The sequence below is a fragment of the Rhinatrema bivittatum genome, chromosome 5 (assembly GCF_901001135.1).
Source record: "Rhinatrema bivittatum chromosome 5, aRhiBiv1.1, whole genome shotgun sequence".
NCBI classification, from domain to species: domain Eukaryota; kingdom Metazoa; phylum Chordata; class Amphibia; order Gymnophiona; family Rhinatrematidae; genus Rhinatrema; species Rhinatrema bivittatum.
The window spans coordinates 127,845,389-127,858,486 of record NC_042619.1 but is presented as its reverse complement, the minus strand read 5'-3'; the positions used below and the strand labels follow the sequence as shown (position 1 = coordinate 127,858,486).

Sequence of the window (13,098 nt, the reverse complement as noted above, 5' to 3'; positions counted from 1 at the left end):
ACGGCCCCGCCCCCGGAATGCCCCTTTTTTGAAGCCTCGGGACATATGCACGTCCTGGGGCTTGCGTGCGCCAGGGAGCCTATGCAAGATAGGCTCGGCATGCACAGGGGCAGCTTTTCAGGGGTTACACACGTATCCCTTTGAAAATCTGCCCCATGGTTTTTGTGTTTGAGAGCTATGGGTTGGGCCCGAGGCAGGCGTAACTTGCGCGCACTGGGCCGACTGCCGGTATGCCATGGTCCGGTCCGGGAGCTGGTCCGGAGGCCAGGGCCATGCCCCTGGGCTGGAACCACACCCCCGGAACACCCCCGATGACACGCTGGCCGCGAAATGCTCCCCCCCCCGATGACACGCTGGCCGCGAAATACCCCAGAGATGCCCCCAGGAAAGCCACGGGAGTCACGCGCATCCCGGGGCTTTGCGCGTGCTGGCAGCCTATGCAAGATAGGCTCGGCACGCACAGGGGGGGTTTAGGGTAGGTTTTCGGGAGTTACGCGCGTAATCTACGAGCATAACCCTTTGAAAATCTACCCCAGTGTTTTCAGTTCAGCATTAATCTGTGGATGGATATTTCAAAGCAAATGTTTCTGGATGATAAAGATCATTAGCTCCAACTATTAAATTCTACATAAGATTTTCCTTATCCCACAAAACCCTTTAAAGGACTACATAATACAGACTTTCAATGCATACATTGCTGCTGCTCTGTAATTGTGTATATATGACATTTGCCAGGTTTGCTTATTCATCACTCTTTTTTTTAATTTACATTTGTTAATTGCCTATTTCAAAGGCAATGTACAGGAGGCAAACAAGCATAAAATCAATCCATATACTCTGCCACTCATGCTCAAAAATGCCTATTTGCCAGGACTTTGTGGGGCAGATGGGGATTGATTTGGGGTCCTTAGGATCACCTCATGGTTTTCCATCCAAACATTTCCCATGGGAATTGGGTTGTAAGGAAAAATCCACAGGAAATGATGTTACTATTTTGGACTATTCTTGTAGGTCTGGATGTCACACGGCATGCATTGCTGTGGTTATTAGATTATACATCCTTGAACCAGTTGATTTGCACACTGTTTGCAACGTATGTGTGCTGTAGCCAGGTGTGGGCTTTCCATCAAGTTGGTGTAAGCAACGCAGCCACCGTGTCACTGGAAGTCCACCCCGTCATCAGAAGCAGTGATCTTGTGCAGACCCGCTCATTTTATGATGACCAGCTGATGTGACAACAATGGGGATCCCTTAGGGCCCACTGCATTGTGTGATTCTGGAGGGGAAATCCCCTCTCTGCTCCTCTTCCCTAGGGCCTGGAGGATTGGCAGCCAGATAATTTAATCTGCCATTCAATTAAGAAACAGAAGTGGAGGGGAAGCAGAGGACTGAACAACTGCCAGCCACATTCTCTATGCCCAGTTCATTTTTTTAAAAAAATTTACTTATTCTAAAAAGGGGCAGCTTTAGAAGAAGAAAAAAAAATTCTGAGGTTTTTCATGCTTAATATAGTAAGAGCCAGAGGAGATAAGATGGCGGCGTATGCAAATGTATTCTCCCACTGCTCTCCCGGTTTCTCACTATCACTTGTTTCTTATACGAAAATGTTGCCTAAGAGAAAATGAAGGGTGAGGCTATACCCTTCCGTTACCTCGCTCCCTCTGGATCAGCGAACCATCTCAGAATTTGCACTATCTACTCGATTTTCAAGGGTTTTGATCCCCATTGGCGAAGCAGAGAGAGGAGCTCTGCTTTCTCCTGGGAATGTCAGCCCACCCGACCCTCTTACACAGCCGCTGCTCGCTCTGCATGGTGACACCGGAGGCGCTGAGGTGCATGGGGATGATCTCGTTACGTTCACCCACACAGAGGGAGCAACCGGCGCCATTTGTCCTCTAGAGACTGCCGTTTCTTGTGGACAAGTCCCACTGGGGCTGTTAGTGTTGAAGAGAACCTTCTTTCGGAATGAAGTCTCCGGGGAACTATCAACAGCAATGCAAGGCCAAGCATGGCCGGTGGAAGCACTAGGCGATCGCCTAGGGCGCCGAGCCGCTGGTGGCCGATAAGAAGGCTCATACAGCCGCCGAAGATCGGCAGGGCCGTGGTGGGCCTCACGTCACCACGGCCAGAAAAAAAGAGGTCGATCTAAGCCTGCAAATACTCCTCCTCCTTCCTGCCCCCGCGCCCCGGAAAAAAAATGTTGCCCGAGCCGCGCGGGCAGGAAGGGGGAGGAGCATCAGCCGCGTGCCGAAAGGAGGAGGAGCATCAGCCGCGTGCAGAAGAGGAGCATCAGCCGCGTGCCGGAAGGAGGAGGAGCATCAGCCACGTGCAGAAGAGGAGCAGCGTTTACCGGCCGCTGCGAATCCCACATTGCTGGCGGCCCGAGAACCAGGGCCGCTGCAGAGCCCATCCTGCGGCGACCCGTGAAGAGGAGGCCCAGAGGTGAGAGAGAGGCTGAGGGTGTGTGTGTGGTGTATGAGATGAGTTGAGAGATTGTGTGTGAGAGTGAGTTGAGAGACTGTGTGGGAGTGAGGACCTGAATGTTTGCAGAGACAGCATGTGAGAGCCTCTGTGTGTGTGAGAGAGAGAGACAGTATGTGACAGTGAGAGCCTGTGCTTGAGCAAGACAGCATGTGGGAGTGAGAGAGAGCCTGTGTGTGTGAGTCAGACAGCATGTGCCAGTGAGAGACTGTGTGTATGAATGATGGTATGAGAGAGAGCATGTGAGAGTGAGAGCCTGTGTGTCTGTGTGAGAGAGAGAGAAGGCATGTGAGAATGAGAACCTGACTGTGATTTTGAGGGAAGAAGACAGATGGAGAGAAAATAAATAGAAAAAAAGACAATATAAAAGAAATTGGCAAAAAAAATAAGAAAGGAAAGGTGGGAAAAAAAATCCTGTGACCAACCGATTAGAAAACTAAGATCAGACAGCAAAGTAAAAAAAAAATTATTTTTTACTGATTGGCACATGTAATCTTTGGGAATGTGCAAGAGTAGCACTTTCTCTATGTGGATCTCACAATGTAGGAGATCAGCATGGAGGAAGTGGAAGCCCAAGGGGCCTGCAGAGAGGAGGCAGCAGAATGGGCTTCAGTGCCAGTAGCAGCAATCGGTGCCTCCCCAATAGCCAAGCGGCATCAGTGGCAGCAGAGGAATGAGAGAGGCTCCGAGGTTGCTGGCAAAAGAAAGAGAGGGGGTCTGCCTTTAGTGTGTGCATGTGTATGAATGGGAGTCTGCCTGGGGGTGTACGTGTGTGAATGCATGTGTGCCTGCCTGAGGGTGTGTTTGTGTTTGAGAATGAATGGGTGTCTTCCTGGGGTTTGTATGTGTGAGAATAGGTGCCTGCCTGTGTGTGATGCATGTGTGTGTGTAAATGAATTGGTGCCTGCCTGGGGGTCTGTGTGTGTGAGAATGAATGTGTGCATGCCTGGGGGATGGGGAGGGAGTGGTGTGAAAATGAATGGGAGCCTGCCTGAGGGTCAGTGTGAGAATGATTGGGAGCTTGCCTGGGTGTATGTGTTTGTGTGTATGTGAGGGAGCCAGTGAGAGTGAGAACATGAGTGTGTATGAGAAAATCCAGGGGAGTAAGAGTGTGTGGGGGGGAGTGTGTGTTGGGGGAGAAGAGTGTCTTACACCTGAGAGTGTGTCAGTGTCTGTGAGAGCGAGAGGTTATGGTGGGTATAAGAGTATGAATGTGTATGTATGTGACAGTGTATGTGTGAGAGAGAATGGACATGTGAGTATGTGTGAGAGAGGATAACCTCCTAATCCTCGACAATATCAGGGTGACTGGAAATCAAGAGCTTCCATGCATGGACTTTTTTAAAATCCTTATTAGTTTTAATTATTGGGTGCTATTTGATATATGTGCTGTTTTGAAATATTTTATTGGTGTTTGGGAAATTGTAAAAAATGTATATGATTTTAATTAATAGAAATTCTATTTATCAGTAGTTTTAAAATATTCTTTTATTAGTATGGTTTTACTATTATAACTGATGCTTTATGTTTCTTGATTTTATTGTTTTATGAGGAATGGTGGCTCTGTTTTTCCATTATTAATACACAGAGTCTGGCTTCTTGGGGTTTCCATTTCAGTTTTTTCTAATTTGTGCTCCTTTATTTTGTATTCTGTATTTGGTGAGAGTCTGTTTCTGCTCTGTGTGTGTGACCATGATGAGAGATTCTGCTAGCATGTAGTGTCTGTATAGGGATCTATAGCAATCTGGTTTGTTTTGTTTCCTCAGTAGGTAGTGTATTGGTATTCTAGGACCCAGTGTAATATTTACCCTTGCTTATTTACAGGTAGGGTTTTTATTGTTTGAGTCCTTGGTGTTATTACTGTTATGTTACGATGGGATTGCAGTATAGATTTTGAGTATCTTTTTTGCGGGGTTTTGTGTTAGTTCACAATGTATCTGACAGTGAAAGGTGTTTGTGCTGCTGTTACTGTGAGGTGACACTCTAGAATTTGAAAATATCTTTTAGTATGATGAGCTGTAAGGGAAACATCCAAGCTCCATTGTTTGGGGGAATTTCAGTGGATGCACAGAGTTACAGAACTGGAGGTGCAGGATTTATATTGACATTCTGTCCCTTCCTATATATTCCAGACTTCACTCTCATAGCCATATAGAATTAGTTGAATGAGGCTATCAAATAGTTTTAAAGTAGTTTTACTAGAAGTGTGAAACTGGCCAGATTTTTAAAATTACGCAGAAGACCCTTTGGACTTTTTTATTAACACATTTTTTATAACCAATTTTAAAGCAGGATCCAAGCTATAGAGGTGGGTGTGATGAAGAAATGTCATTTTGGCTCCCCCCCCCCCCCCCCAAATTCTTCTTTTTAGAGATGCCACTGATTTTCTGTGACCTTAAACATTAGTACAAGAAGGATTAAGGGGGGGGGGATGCTGGAGAGGCACACAAAGACATTGGCCCCTGGGCACCGGAGACCCTTGGTGCACCACTGGGTGCAAGTCATATGGGGCCGCAAGCGATGGCAAAGAGGAGTGGAGATTTGGCGGGCCGCAAGCAGTGCCCAACCTGCTCGCGACCCAGAAAACCACACAGGCAGCGGGCGTGATCGAGAATGAGGTAGGAATCGGGGCCAAGACCGGGGGGTGGTGGCGCAACGGGGCGGGGGGGGCGCAAGGGAGAAGGCTCGCCTAGGGCGCCAAATCCCCTTGCACCGGCCCTGAGGCCAAGCAGAGGGTGAGTCCCCCTGTTTCTCAAGTTTCTTCTATTCCAGCTAAACTGACTTACTGTTCTGACACTTAATGTCTTATGGGACTTTATGGCTAATTTGTACCAGTCAGCACTGGAGCCTTTGCATAGGGTTGAAGCCGTGTCCCAGAAGGCAGGTTCATTGGCTCAAGATCACCAGCGCATTCTTTCTGAACGTTCTGGGAGTCTTCAAACTTTGGGAAATAATGTACAGAAAATTCAGGCATTATATGCTGCAATTATTTATTTATTTATTTATCTATTTAACATTTTTATATACCGGGATTCATGCAAAATTTGCATATCATCTCGGTTTACATTGTAACTGAAAAACAAGCATGAAGAATGCAAATTACATAGAACAGGGCATTAAAACTTGGGACAGAATACATGGGGAAAACTTGGAACATAATAGAGGATGGAAAAAATGAAAATTTATCTTATTGTAATATGTTATATTTTAAGCTTGGTTTGAAAGTCTTTATATAGCCTAATGGCTAGCGTGGAGGTGTTGATGTGTATTATTATCCTGATTGGAACGCTTGCTCGAATAGCCAGGTTTTTAGTCTCTTTTTGAAGTTGATTGGGCATTGTTCTGTCCGGAGTAATGTCGGTAGAGAGTTCCAAATTGATGGACCTGCTGCAGACAAGGCACGTTTGCTTAGAGAAGTTTTGACGTGTGTGGTTAGGAGAGTGTTTTTGTAAGCTGTTCTCGTTGGTCTGGTTGGTAGATGAAATTGAAGTGGAATATTGAGTTCAAGAGGAATGCCCTTGCGTATGGTTTTATGAATGATTGTTAGTGTTTTGTATAAGATTCTGTATTTTATTGGGAGCCAATGTAGGTTCCTCAAGATGGGGGTAATATGGTCTCTCCTGTTGGTCTTAGTCAGTATCCTGGCTGCGGCGTTCTGCAGCATTTGAAGGGGTTTAAGGGTGTTAGCTGGAATGCCGATTAGCAGAGAATTGCAATAATCGATGTTAGAGAAAATGATTGCTTGGAGTACTGATCGGTAATCTTGGAAGTGTAGTAGTGGTCTGAGATGTTTAAGGACCTGTAATTTAAAGAAGCCCTCCTTAGCAGTGTTATTGACGAATCTCTTTAGGTTTAGTTGATCGTCCATGATGACTCCTAGGTTTCTCACTTGTGCGGAAAAGGATGGTTGATTTATTTGGTTCGAGTTTGGCCTAGCGTAGTTACCGTCTTGAGAGATAAGGAGTATTTCCGTTTTATTGGAATTGAGTATTAGGTTAAGGCTTGAGAGCAAGTTGTTGATGGAAAACAGGCAGGTGTTCCAGAATTCTAGTGTGTTTTTTTAAGGGATTCTTTAATTGGAATAAAAATTTGTACATCGTCTGCGTAAATGAAATGTTTAAGATTGAGTTTGGAGAGGAGCTGGCATAACGGTAAAAGGTATATGTTGAAAAGAGTCGGAGATAATGAGGAGCCTTGAGGGACTCCCATACAGGAGTCGACGGGGTGTGATTCATTGTTGTTGATTCTGACTTTGTAAAATCTGTTTTGTAGAAATGACTTAAACCAATTTAGAGCGGTGTCTTTGATTCCAATGTCGGCTAGACGTTCCAAGAGTAGGGAGTGTTTCACCATGTCGAATGCGGCTGATAGATCGAGGAGTATGAGTAAGCAGGATTGTTTTTTATCAAGATTCAGGAGTATTGTCAGTTAAAGAGATTAGGAGAGTTTCAGTACTCCGTTCTTTGCGAAAATCAAATTGAAATGATGCTAGAATTTTGTTGTCGTCAAGGTACTCCATCAGTTGTCTGTTTACTATTTTTTCCAGGATTTTAGAGATGAAGGGGAGATTTGCAATAGGTCGATAGTTGGCTGGGTCATCTGGAGAAAGGTTAGGTTTTTTCAGGAGCGGTTTGAGGATTGCGAGTTTCAGAGGGTCTGGAACTGAGCCTTGAATTAGTGAACAATTGATAATGTCTGCGATAGGTTTGGCGACAGTTTTAGGGATGGCAATGAGTAAATTAGAAGGGATCGCATCTGTGGGGTGTGAGGCAGGTTTAAGTTTCTTTAGGACAGTTTCGATCTCTAAGGAGGAAATAAGTTCAAATTTAATCAAAGTTGTGTTCTGTTGGAAATGTGCTGAGTAGAGAGGGGTCAAATGGGAGCCCGGGTTGGCATTTAAAGGTGTTATAAGGTCTGTGATTTTTTTCTTGAAGTAAGTTGCTAGTTCAGCGGCTTTTTTGGCGGCTTGATCGTCCGGGAAGAATGGGGGGAGGATTTAGTGAGCGACGAGACGAGAGAGAAAAGAGCTTTGGGATCGAAGATGAAGTGGTGAATTTTCTGAGAGTAGAAATCCCTTTTAGTTTGTAGGATGGCTGTCCGGTAGCGGTGCATGAGAGACTTGTATGTCTCCCTGTTAGATTGTGATGGGTTTTTTTGCCATAAAAGTTCTTCTCAATTCTTGTTTGAGGGTTTTCAGTTGTGGGGTGTACCAGGGTTTTCTGTTGTTCTGGTTGGGAATTGAGCTTTTTGTAATTAAAGGGCAAGTGAGGTCTGCAATGTTCTTTGTTATCTTGAACCATGAGGATGTGGCTGAATCTGCGTCAGTGAGGTCAAGATTGTTTAATGCTGAGGATAGGTGAGTGTTAGTGGTGTCGGGGTTGCATAGTTTCCTGTATTGAATCGTGGATCTTTGAGTAGGTTTAAGGGAGGGTTGGATGTTCTTCAGAGTAATAGAGATCATCTTATGGTCTGACCAGGGTATTGGTGAGTAGATCGTGGAGGAGGCGGGGGTGAGGTATTCATTAATGAAGATTAAGTCCAGGGTGTGACCCGCTTTATGTGTTGGTTCCTTGATGATTTGGTTGAAGCCCACCATATACTTAAGTGTAAAATTATATGAGAATGGAGAACGTGGAAAATTACCTTAGACATGGCTAACTAATTTTCCTAAAGTCATGGGTGAATTACCTTGTACTACCTTGAGGAAATACTTGATGGAGGTACTAAAGCTGTCTATAGACCAAACTCCAGCATTTAATAAAATTTTCTTTTCTTGTAAATCATGAACTGGTCAACTAGGACTGTCTCAACCTTGTGCTGATGTGGGAAATCTATCAGCTTTTCTAGAGACATCTAACATTGAGATTATTGAGAGAATAATTTTGTTTCATTTTTTTAAGTGAACGTGATCTGGGTTTAGTAATGAAAAATTACTTTCAAAGTATGAATGTTAATTTTCTCAGTGCTTCAGTTAGAATTTACCCTGATTTGACTAAGGCCACTCAAGAAAGGAGGAAGTCCTTTCTTACTGTGCGACAGAAGGTTCAGGCGTATTAGAGCCTCTTTTCTTTTAAGATACCCACGTAAATGTTTGGTTAAACTTCATGCAGATCATTTTATTTTCTTTGAACAGCTTAGGAGCTTTTTGGATGCTAGAGCTGGGAATGTGCCTTCAAGTACCTAATGTATTGAGGATGTGTCAATATCATTTAGTGTGGATTAGCTTATGTTAAGCCTTTTCTGTAATCAATTATAGCAGTAGTATATTCTTTTTGTTATATTCCTCTTGGTTTTTCCTACTCATCCCCCACTATTATTTGGACCATTGCATGAGATAATGTATTTTCTTCTGCCTTCCTTTTTGGTTTTGATTGTTTCCAATAACTCTCACATTGTTACGGTGCAAAGTGTGTTCTTTGTATTTATTTTCAAAACTTAATAAATAGAAAGTATGCATCAGTTTCTGCTTAGTAAGCAGGAGGAGAAGGTCTGTGTCGCTCTAGAAATCACCGTCTAGTTTCTGCAGCTAATCTTTCACTTTCTGCCGTGCCTGGCAGTCCATCTTTTTAGCTTTACCGACACCTGTTCTACTGGGACAGTGAAAAGATCTTGCTCCTTGAAAGAGCTGCAGCTTCTGTTTGAGTTATCCAGGAAGGCACTTCCGGTTTTAAGGTCATTTGACAGTCTTAGCAGAGTCTAAATTACTTTATTTGCATCAGACCTTTGCTCCAGTTGATTTTGAAGATAGTGAGGGCTCTTTGCCCTTACTATGTCACTGGGGTCGACCAATGGCAGCAGTAGCCCCTGTGACATAGTAAGGGCAAAGGGCCATCGGCGCCATTTTGATTACTGGCAGCCGACGGCCCTTTGCCCTTACTATGTCACAGGGGCTGCTGCTGCCATTGGTCGACCCCAGTGACATAGTAAGGGCAAAGAGCCGTTGGCGCCATTTTGATTGCTGGCAGCCGATGGCCCAAGTCCAGGAGATCGCTCCCGGACCGCTCCTTGACCACCAGAGACTTTTGGCAGGTCTTGGGGGGGGTCAGGAGGGTGGGGGGGTTGTAGTAAATTAATTTGGAAGATCTTGGGGAGGGGTCAGAAGGGTGGGGGGTTGTATTTAATTAATTTGGCAGATCTTGGGGAGGTCAGGAGGGTGGGGGGTTGTTAATTAATTTAAAGGGTTGGGATGGGGATTTTTTTGGGGGGGGGGTCCCACAGAATTAGAAAGACAAAAGTTTTCTGATCTGGGGAATGGACCGAAATGGCCCTCCCCAGACCCGAAAACAAAATGGGGAGGAAAAAAAATGTTATGCACTCCCCTAATTTGCTCCATAAGATGCACAGACGCCCGGGGACATAGCCGGTTTAGCACAATTTTTTTTTAAATTTTCCCCCTCTGAATCCTAGGTGCGTCTTATGGTCAGGTGCATCTTATGGAGCGAAAAATACGGTAAGCTTTGTCTGATGCATGTATGTATATTGAACAATTTTGGTATATACTAATTTAGAGCCTGTTGTTTTTAATTTAGTAATAATTTTTTTTATACATCTATCATTAGTGCTCTTCTCCCATCAGTTGGGGTTTGTGTTGGTGTGTGAAATCTAGTAAACGATGGTATCATAAACACCCCGATAGGGTGTAGACAGCTGTCATTTCATGCCCTGTTGGGATGTTTATGATACCATCATTTAGTGGATTTCACAATTTTGGTGAGCGTAGTTGAGCACTGCATACTCATTTTTATTTTGACTTTACTTTTAGGTTCGTTGACTCCTAGGGTCAAGCAGTGCAGGCAGAGCCCTTTCCTAGTACTACTACTATTTGAAAGGGCAAATAACCATTCCCTATTTACCTGTTCCACCCAGCTCATGATTTTGTAAACCTCTAACATATCACCTTTGTGGTCCCTTCTCCTTTCTGTGGAACCCCAACCTGTTTAGCCTTCCTTGATAAAGGGAGCCATTTCATTCCCTTGATCATTTTTATTGCCCTTCTGTGTACCTTTTCTAGCTCTGATATGTCTCTTGACGTGAGGGCAACCAAAACTGCATATAGTACTCAAGATACGATTGCACTGTAGATCTATACAGAGGCTAACATGGGCATCCAGAACATCACTCGCTCACAACCGCCCCCTTTACAATTCCAATAATACACAAACGTCAGTTTGGCTTTAACAAAGGCCGCAGCTTTTATCAACATCAGGGAGGCCCGAGCCCTGCACATAACAATCACAGTTCGATTCATCAAACCCCCTCTCCCCCCCCCCCCCCCCCCTCCACCACCATCCGCCACTCACCAGCAAGACGGTCAACACCAGCCACGCAGCTCGACATACCAGCCCTTGCACCGAGTTCAGACCCCCACCTCCTCCCAGCAAGGAGCCAACCCAGTGGCCCCCCCCCCCCCCTCTAGCCAGCAAGGAGTCAGGCCATTGGACCCCCGCTGCCTCCCAGTAAGGAGCCCGTACCTCCAGACTGCCCCCCCCCCCTTGCCGGTTGTCAACCAATACAAATTATAGCAGGAACCAATCATTAACAATAACAACATGAGCTGTAGTGGCTCGGGCCATCCACCATAGACGCGGATATTTATTTTATTTTTATTTATTTGATGATTTTTATATACCGACATTCGTCGGAACATCATGCTGGTTTACATTGTAACAAATTAACAAAAGAGTGAAATACAATAAACAGGGATGGGGGAAGGGGGGAGCAGCAATGAAGGAGGAGAGAGGACAGCAGTAGGAAGGATAGGGAAGGATTGAAATTTGATAGGAACATTCGAAAAAATATAAATTAACAATAGACGAGGGTTACGTACATATCCGTGACCCCCAAAGATGCGACCCCAGTTACAATGGAAACAACCCCTCCAAGGCCTCCTGAATCGAGTTAAGGTACAAATCCATTCCAATGAAGGAAAGATGCACCCCATCCTTACCGAACAAAGCCTTGCTCTCACCCCAGGACCATTCAAACCGAATGTGGTGGCCCCCCTAGCAGCGCCAGCCAAGAGCCAATCTGCTGATTCGCCTTAGCCCTGCTTCTGTGCCAAATCACCTTGTCCACTTCAGCAGGCCTTGCAGTTATATCTGCCCAAAATATAACCACGGAGGGAAACAGGATAGATACCAGCATCAGGTCCTTACGGACCATGCTGATGAACTATCGCCCGGACATCTTACCCCAGTCGTTGCCCCCTCAAGTGAATAAACAGCACTCATGGCTGGTCCAAGCACTCCCGGCCCCTCTGCACGCAGGGAATCAACTCATCCCACACCATCCCACTCCGCCCCAACCAGTGAACCCACACCCCCTCAACTGCTTAAGTCCAAATGAGGCCCATAAGGTCATCCGCAGACATGCCTATGAGCCCAATAGGTGTACGAATGCCCCGATGATCCAAATGGACCTCACCGCTGGCACCGCACTTGGAAAGAAAAGAGTATTAGGTACTGCTCAACGGTTCCCCAGCCCGGGACGTACGTAACTCTCATTCACCCTCCCAGCCACCTCATTTACCCGGGCCTTTAGAAGCCTGGGCAGGACCAGGGCCCTCTCCTTGCTGCCTGACACACCTAGAGGCAGGATGTCCAACGCCGCAGTTGGCACACGCGTGTCAGAACTTGCAGTCTGGAAAGACAACACATGGCTCGGTTGAACCGCCAGCATACATCACTGCCCCCTTGACCCGACTTACCCATGCTAACCGCGGGGAGTGTCTGCCGAAAAGGCTGGGAACTACCAATACTAGGGGCGCCCCCACTCCAAGACCACTAGGATGTGCTTTGGATGCCATCTGAGTGCCCCAGGACACAAACTTATTTTCCTCCATACAATCACGAAAACGCTCGTCGTAATTCAGCCACGACCATCTTACTTGCGGCCAAAATTGCATCTGCATATGATAACATAGGACCGTACTGAGACAGGTTCCTGTGCCCTATCACACTAGCCAATCGCAGGAAGGATCTCATCCAGTTACCGCCAACGGTGACACCACCAAATCCGGAAATGGGGGAGACACAAAAGGCCCGGCAATGCACCCTAGGTGGATCTCAGTCTGTAACTTATCTGCCACCACCCCAAGTAACTGCTTCACTGATGGGCAATTAACCCCACCCCCTCCCGGACCCCTCGCCTCACACGGGATAAGCCCGGCTGAGGACACGATCCTCAGCCGGGCTTCCTCCCCCGCTGGACTCTCGCTGCACCTGGGGACCAAAGCACACCAGGAACCAGCAATGAAGAGGCTCTTCTCCAGCCGGGAGATGCCCTCTGCTACCTCACGCCGGACAGCACGTGGCCTGCGCTGCTCACCACTGGCAGCGCCTCTCCTGTCTTCAAGCAGCCCCCGGACGTGCCCGTGGGAGAAAAACTCACACCCCGTGCAGCCGACGTACTGGCACCCTATCCGAAAGCGCACACCCCCCCCCCCCCCCTTTGCCTTCCCGGCACAAACCGCCCACGAGCTGGACCTAGGCCTCACCGGCACCAGCAGACAAACGACCGACCGGCAGCAGCAGGTCAGGCAAATGACTAAGCCAGCTGCGTGCAGGTCCTAAACTCCCCACCTACTCCGAGACCTGGCGTCGGCTGGCCTATCACAGC

The 13,098-nt window shown here is 46.5% G+C and overlaps 1 long non-coding RNA gene across 1 annotated transcript in view; it reads left to right on the top strand.

Moving 5' to 3' along the window:
- Positions 1-2,319: 2,319 nt before the first annotated feature.
- The window catches only part of LOC115091519, a 25,973-nt gene continuing 15,194 nt past the window's right edge, over positions 2,320-13,098 (top strand). Inside the window, exon 1 of the long non-coding RNA XR_003856743.1 lies at positions 2,320-2,442. This is a non-coding gene — a long non-coding RNA (uncharacterized LOC115091519). The remainder of the gene's footprint in view (positions 2,443-13,098) is intronic.